The sequence below is a fragment of the Peromyscus maniculatus genome, chromosome 20 (genome assembly GCF_049852395.1).
Source record: "Peromyscus maniculatus bairdii isolate BWxNUB_F1_BW_parent chromosome 20, HU_Pman_BW_mat_3.1, whole genome shotgun sequence".
Classification (NCBI taxonomy): domain Eukaryota; kingdom Metazoa; phylum Chordata; class Mammalia; order Rodentia; family Cricetidae; genus Peromyscus; species Peromyscus maniculatus.
Genome location: NC_134871.1, coordinates 6320720 through 6328977, shown reverse-complemented (window position 1 = coordinate 6328977; position 8258 = coordinate 6320720).

Below are 8258 nucleotides of genomic sequence, written 5' to 3'. Positions count from 1 at the left end.
CTGTCATCTTTAACACCTCACATTCCCTACCCCAAGTTTCCAGGTCCTAAAGATGCCAACACCAAGATGTTCCTCCGGCGGTGCCTTAGTGTCTGTACTTAGCACTCACACTCCTATACCACGGGGAGAGTGCAGAAGTCCCACTTAAATCCATTCCACCTTCCATCACAAAGTTCTTCTGTCTTAGAACCTTCAATAACTTCCCATTTCCTCACAAACCAATCCACACTACTCAACCAACTCCAAATCTCTCCAAATACATTTCTGGCCATGTTTTTAACAAACATCCACCAAGCACTTTCTGAGGATCAGACTCACCCACTGTGAGATCCCTAAGGATGCAGACATGTGAAATCAGTCCATGCCCTGAAGAGCCTCCTGTTTGGGTGAGGGATTTATGGTGACCATGGAAACACATCTCTTGGATCTTTGAGAGGACTTGCTACAGTGAAGATGGCTGGCAGGCTCAGCCCGGACTTCCATGAATGCCAAGGTCATGCTTTGCCCAGGCTGAATCCAGCCAGTCATTACAATCAGCCTGTTCCTACCCATGATGGGGTTTTTCTAATGAGTAGCATTGGCTCAGTACTCTCCACTAGTATGGCCAAAACCCTCATGCAACAGTCTTTGGCTTTCCTGCCCCATCTTTCTGCATCACTAATTCCACCAAAATCAGACCAGCACAGCATCTGGAGGTTCTCTTTGAGCTCTCCAGTCTCCTCAGAAATTTCCTAATTAATTTATAGCTATTTTAATTCCATCTTGTTGTCTGCTCCAGAATTGACTATAAGCCATCAGATAAATGTGGGATTCTGATTCAGGATGCTGAGTGCTGAGTGAGACTGTAAGATGAACTGCAGAGGGGTACCTCAAAACAAATCCAAGTAAGGGGAGCTTCAGGATGCCAGATGGGGACTATCCTGAACCATGAACAATGTAAGGTTGTTGCCCTTTGCATCTGTTTTCCGATAGTATTTTCAACCTCAAACTTAGCATACATGTATGGATCCTGGATTTTTGATTCCATATACCCTCAAATTTTCTTTATCATAGGTGAGATCATGAAGGTGGCAACCAGCTGTTCCATCATCCCACAGATGCAGCCCAATTAGGAAAACTGGAGTTAGAAGTGAGAGCTCCAGGTATTTCTTCTACAGATAGGAGGCGGAGGGTCCCTGTGAGAGCCAAGAGGACCACCCTCCTTTGGCATTGCCTAAGACAGTTTAAATTTTGTTTCCTGACATTTCTGAAATGACTTAGAATGAAGCTTCAGTTGCAATCACCTGCTGTGTTTCTACGTCTCCTATGTGGGAGAAGTGTTTTAGGAGCTGGTTCTTCTTTGCTTAAAACCACTAACGAGCCAATGCAGCTGCTTAGCATGGCTTCTGCCACATACCAGATATGCAGTGTTATTTGGATTGGGTTACTATTTTACAAAATTGTATGAGAGAAAAGCAATAAGCACGATTGACATCTTCAGTCATCTAGAAAGCGAGATATCTTGCTTTTCCTTTTATGCAGATCGGGGTGTAGGGGCATATTTTTAATACCAATAATCAGGAAAATCAAGTGAGTGGCTTCCACTCACCCAAGCCACCCTACCAGTGGGGCTCCTCCCTATCTCGTGCCCTCTAGGCAGCTTGCTCCTCCCAGGCTCCATTCTCATCCCTCTGCCCTGGCACCTTCCAGGGAAGGAACAGATGCTCATTTTGGCTAGCCTGCTTGGCCACAGCAGGCATGCCTCTTCTAATCCGTACTCCTGGCATCCCATACATCCCCAGGCATGGTGTCAGGGAACCCCAGGAGTCAAGGTAAGCCCTTCCTAGATAAGATTGGCCTTCCGCAGAGTCAGGCGAGATGTTCTGCCACCACCTCTGCCCAGAAATTCCTTCTCAGATCCCACCCTGTCCCCTCCAGTGTTTTCAAATCCTTGACTTGTCAAATCCACACATGTTCTTCCCCACTGATGTGAGCCTGTCCTGCTGGCTCTGCAATTCAAGCCCATTGGGTTGGACACACAACCTCTCTGCTTGGGCCGCTGCCTTAGAGAACACAGGGTAATTGAGGTCCACAATGAAGGGGAGAGATTTGTGTGTGGAGGAAGACACAGGTTCCCACTGTTTCAGTCTTCCTATATTCACTCCAGTTACATCCTTCCTTCCTTCTCTGGAAAGTCCTGTTCATACAACCTGCCCTTCTCTCTCCTCCACTCCCAAATCCCTGGAGCCAGTTTCACAGATCTGCTCCTGCAGCCCCACAAGGGTTAGCACTCATGTCCTGATTAGGTTCCTTGACCAGTGCCTAAGATGAAAAGTCCCATCAGAATGTTGATTTGGGGCAGACTCCCCTTAGGGTGGACACCCAAAAGAGTGAGAGAAGCAGGAATGAGCAGAGACAGAAACTGAACTGAGATACTGTTGCGGAATCACCCAAGCCCTACTTGAGCTTATACAGAACTCGGGAGCTGAGACAGCCAGTTCAAGTTCTCTCAAGTTAGACACCGGAGCCAGCCCGTTGTATATTGCTCCAGTTGCAAACTGTCTAGGGAAGGGGACTGGGTCTTGGATGAGGCTTCCTTCCACCACTGACAATTCTTGGAGCGTCATCTAAGAGACCCAGCATCCCTAGCAACTGGAAGACTGCACGTCTGGTCATTATGAGGTGTCTGCAGGGAAGACCTCTATATCTATTGCTTACTTACTATATTATAGTGTTTGGTTTTAATTGTTTCTTACTCAACAGGTATGTATAAAAAGTAAAAAAAAAAAAAAATCCCTGAAACTACATCAGCAGACAAGTCTGCCAGACCATGACTCTTCAAGGGCAGGAACCATCTCTTTTCTTTGTCTGTCTGAAATACAGAGTCACACAGTAAACACCTGTGACAGTCAAGACTTCTGACAGAAGTAAAATGGGCATGATGAGTAATACTACTCTCCCTACCAGGGCTCAAAATCATTTGAGAAATCTAAAGATCATGTGGGTGAGGGACAGAATGCTACATTAACTCGTGTTACTAAATATCATGGATTCTTTTTTGGTAGGAAAGTCAGCAGTCTTTATGCCTAGTCCTGGGCAGTATAGAAAAACACCAGGTGCCTCCAAGTGCAGAGAGAGACAAAGAAGAGCCATCATCTCTGGAGTTCTAAGAAGAACTGAACACAATCCCTTATCTAGCCTCTTCCAGTCCATGGTCAGAGATGACTCCCCCTCTTCCCTTACAAAGGGCAGGGAAAAGCCAAGGACTACATAAGGATACACCAGAATTAAAAAAGCTTTTACTTCTAATAAATACAGGCCAGACTCAACACTGAGAGTGTCACACTACTGGATTCCAACAATCACTATGGCCTGTTCTTCCCGTGAGTTTGCCCTTTATCAGGGCCGATAAGCCCCGCTGCCTGAGAATAAGCAAGCATGGGTAGGATCTACCAGCAACCTTGATTTCTTACCTAATACAAGAGCAAAACTGTAAAAAAAATTAAATAGAATTTGACAATATCAATAATTAAGGCTTAAATTCACAGAGAGCAAATTTGGAGCCTGGTGGTTACTATGGAAATAATGCTCCTCTAACATCCTGTCCTAAATATGAAGAACAGTTTCTATGGGATGAGAATTAATGTCTGGCACCATGCCAGTAGCCAAATGCCAGGCAATGTCACCTTGGTGGTAATAACAGTGTGATGCTCTTGACTGGGTTGCACGACTGAGAATTGGCAACACTCAGACATGAATTAAACGGGATGTACGTGGGCTGTGTGTCAGTCATCAGATCACTCCCTAGCACTGTACCAGCCCAAGAGACGCACAACGTAGTCCCAGCAGAAAGAGAAAATTAAGCTTGTGCAGGTCCTAGTGCAGAGAGAGAAGGAAATACGGGTTCTAATCAGCCTTCCAAGCTGAGGAGAGTCCCAGGGTTTATCACCTTGGCGGTGGCTTCCCAGCTTAGAAGGGAGATCAGCAAAAGGCTTGCCTTCACACTTAGTGTGAGAGGCTGTTTCACAGATTGCTGGCTTTACTGGCAAGCTAGTGTTTTTCCCTTCACAGAAGCAGGCATTCCCATTCTTGTACTTTGCATTGCAGCTGGAAGAGGAACTTCCTAGATCTAAATTATCCCCTTGGCTCAAACTAAGTCAAAGCCAGGACTATGAGAACTCTGTTGGCATAAAGCTGTCTAGAGACATATAAAAGACTACCTATGCCTTTGGGCTGTGGACAGAGAAAAAATGAGCATATTAATAATTTTGAAATTAAAATTAGTCACCTATTCCTGACCTTATAATAAGATATCATGTCACTGTCTTTCCTATGCCCATTGTTTCTTTCTAGAACCTTGGTTATAGTACTAACTCTTGTCTTAAATGAGTACCAAGACCTTGGAATAAATTATTCCATGTGTCTGGACTTCTCAATTCCATCACTAATAAGATCATCTTACAACAATTCAAGTAATTTTTTATCCTAAAATATTATGCCTGTGATAAAGGAATATCTACTGCTATGCATATCTATGCTTTGAAATAATGAATAGCTTAATGAGTGACTAAACAGATGTATTAATAAATGGAACCTTGGTCACTTGAGAGGAATATCTCCCCTTCATATCTATTTACAATTAAGTTTCTGCAAAAAAAAAAAAAATAGCCTTAAAGCCCTAACACATCAACTCTATAAAATGAATCAGCTTTTCTTTGTCCATCTCTAGTAGTATTGTATATATACTAACTTTGAGAGAATCAAGAAGGCCACTCAAATAATGTTCTACATTCTGTAGTTGGATTGAGAAGGGTTATAGGGCTGTTGAATAGCCAACCAGCTTCAGCAGCCGAAATTCATAATGTCCTAGAATGTTCTAACACTCTCTGTTATCAAGTCCTGCTCATACTTTGTGATCTGGAGACCGCTCCCCCGCCCCAAGCCCTGCGATAGTATTACATCATCTATTACCTAGTATGACATCTAAACTACATCCTATGTTCAGTACAAGTATTGTCTCTTCATGCTGAATGTGACTAGCATATGACAGGCATGTTAACAGGACAGTGACTCCACTTAATGATAACAAGTGCAAGTCAAGACCTCCATATCAGATACTGCCAGGGGCTTCAGTCCAGCAGTGCCAGTAACAAAGCTGATGACTTGATTCCTATTTGACCCACTGTCCACTGTCATCTGCATTACAGGGAACGGGGTGAAGAGGGTGAGGCATAAGGGTGGATGGAAACTGAGAAGTCAATCTGGAAATGTTTGCTAAAGGAGAAATGGCATATTGAAGAAACCTCAAATTTTGGAATCAGACAAATCTGGCTTCGAGTCTTGTCCCATTACTAACTAGAAGTATAAATTTAACCAAATTAGAGCCTCAGATTTCTTACCTATTAAACAAATAAACATAACATTTACCACGTAGGGTTTTTGCCAGGGGCACAAGAAATAATTTATTTCTCAGGCTTTCTGATATTTCTACAATGCAGAGAATTAATTAGTCCCATATAATATTATAAAACTATAAAGAGCTGCAAATACCAACAGTTGTTGTTTTTGACCCAGGTCTATTGGACTTAACCACATCGTATGGGTCAAATGGTACAAGGATAACTCAGGAGTCTATATATGATAGCACTCAGAGATGATGTGGATTCTTGTAGTACCAAAAGCTCACTGAGAATTCTCACAATGTCTCCCTCTTTCACCAAATCTGGTGATTCAGCAATCATGAGTGTCACTATGACTAAAAGCACAACGCGGTCTTTTGCTTCCTAGTGGCTCACAAAATTCCGTCCTGCTTTACTAGTCTGAGACAGTCTCTTTTAGAAGAAAAAAGGTAGGTGGAACAAGTCCACTGGAGCTTAGAATTAGTTTCCTGAGTGTCATTCCCAAACCAAGACTTCAAGAAAAAACAGAATTGAATAAAGAATTCTCTGTCTCAGTACATGTTATCATTCCCCAAAGGTATACACCAGGATACATATTATACATAAAAAGGCAAAAGAAATTTATCTAACTGTGTCATATCAAACAATGTGTTAATATTTTTAAACGTTAAAATACCTATGTTGTGTAGCTATTTCCTACTACTTGAATCATTGCTTCTTGGAAAGTAAACAAAATTCACAGGACTCGGGAAACAAGATTCACAAGTCTCCTCCTCTATGCTATATAAGAGATAATGACCATTGCACAGCCAGCAAGTTTCAAGTTGTGCATGAAGGTCCAGGGATGCAGTTTTCATAAGCCATCTCCCAGCTGGTATGGGCCTTTCCATGAGGACACTGCCTTCAAGTTGCCCGTGCTCTTGTATGTAATTTCACTAAATGCACTGGTTCACTAATCTAGACCTGGGTAAGATCATACCTTTGGTCTGAAATGTGTGTGCTACTGGACCGAAGGAAGCAATATTTGTTCTCATGTTCCCAGAAAAGTCATGCTACAGCCTACTGTGTTCTAAGCTTTATACTGGTTTCTGCTGGGGAATCCCTTTTCCTCGTTCCTTTATGTGATAGTATGACACTTTCTCTGTAGACACCTTTACAAACAAGACTGAGACACAATGTGGAAGGCATGCACTATACCCTGCTCAGTCTGTTCTGGGCCTAGCACCCTGACTTCAACACTAACTTGGGGTCCATCCAGTCCAAATAACTTTCTCTGTCCAACTTCAGAAGTTCAAGCTTTCACTTTGAACTGTATAAAGACAATGGCATAACCAGATCAAGTTCCCTGTGTCTATGAACTAAATTAGGTGCAACATTATGAACAGCTAATGAGTTTTAAAACAACACTGCAAATAAACTGGAGGAAGGCAAACCCTAAAATAATTAACAAAACCATCAGCTGTACAAGCCCTCCTAACAAGTGTCTGAGATTATGGTTTCAATTCTAGCATCTGGGTCGCTCCAAGAGTTTCACATAATCTGAAGAGATACTTTAAAATTCCACCCCACCCCCAAAGTTCTTAGTCAACTTAATTAATAGATTAGTGATGTACATAGGCAGATAGATGCATAGATGGCAAATTATTGACAAATGGATATATAGGTAGGTATTATGATAGATGATATATAATATATACATACATATTTACCTGTTTACCCTCTTCATATAGGTAAATATAGATAAATAGAAGATAGATAGATAGATAGATAGATAGATAGATAGATAGACAGATAGATAGACAGACAGAGATAGATTATAGAGATTAGATAAACAGATGAATTAAAAGAGAGAAGGATTTCATAATCAAAAAGCAATAGGCTACCACAGCTATTAAAAGCTAAAATCTGTGTGCACTACATGCACACAAAATGTTATCAAGGCATCTCTCATGTAAATATTATGGTCATCTAACAACTGCTATCCACAAAGCAGCACTCCTTCTCACTTACCCAACTTAAATAGCACTTGCCCTCACTTCTGAACAGTCAGCTCTCTGCAAGACTGTATCATAGCAACATTCACCTAGAGAACTTCCAAGAGTGCCAAAGCATCCTTCCAGGAGGGTATGATTATGCTAGCAGCAAGATGAAACAGAAAGAGAAGCCGAGTTCAGTAGTCTAGAGACTAGATCTTAGAGACCCAGATCTGCCACAAACTGGGTGTAGCATGGACTGAATTCAATTAACAAAGGCACCTGAACATCTGCTGAGTGCCAAGCTCAGAGCCACTGGGCAGGGACCAATCTCCAGTGTCTGACTGGGAACTCAGAAGGGTGCGTCTATAGAGAGATGGAAGCATGTGCTAAAATTAGTATCTCCCAGCAAAGACAAACCTTGAAGCTCTTGATTATGGCCCTCATACACACACCACCGCTGCGGGTCCTCCCACTGCTCCCTGAGAAAGGTCATGCTAGAAATCGATGAGGAGGGGCAGGAGGGATGCGCGTGTGTCAGGGGCCTGCTACATCAGCTGGACGCTACCTAGCTCCAAGTCTGGGAGGCAACCTCCCCTCCTTTCTCCTCCGGAGAGGCATGCCCTCTGTGCCACTCTGTGGGCTGCGGAAAGCAATTAGCATTTTGCACACTCCAGCATACCAAACTGTGGGATTTCACTTGTCCCTTCAGCAAAAGCAGGTGGAAGTGGAACAGATGCGAAAGCAAAGGACAGTTACGTAATTTACCCAAGTCCCAGACCACCTGACTCCGCTAGTCTGCAGCTTCCCTTTCAACCTTTCCCAGGCAAGCTCGTGCAGCCTAGCAACTAATCACACACACGACATTCTGGCACCTGGGGATGCTCTCTTCACAGGCTGGAAGCTG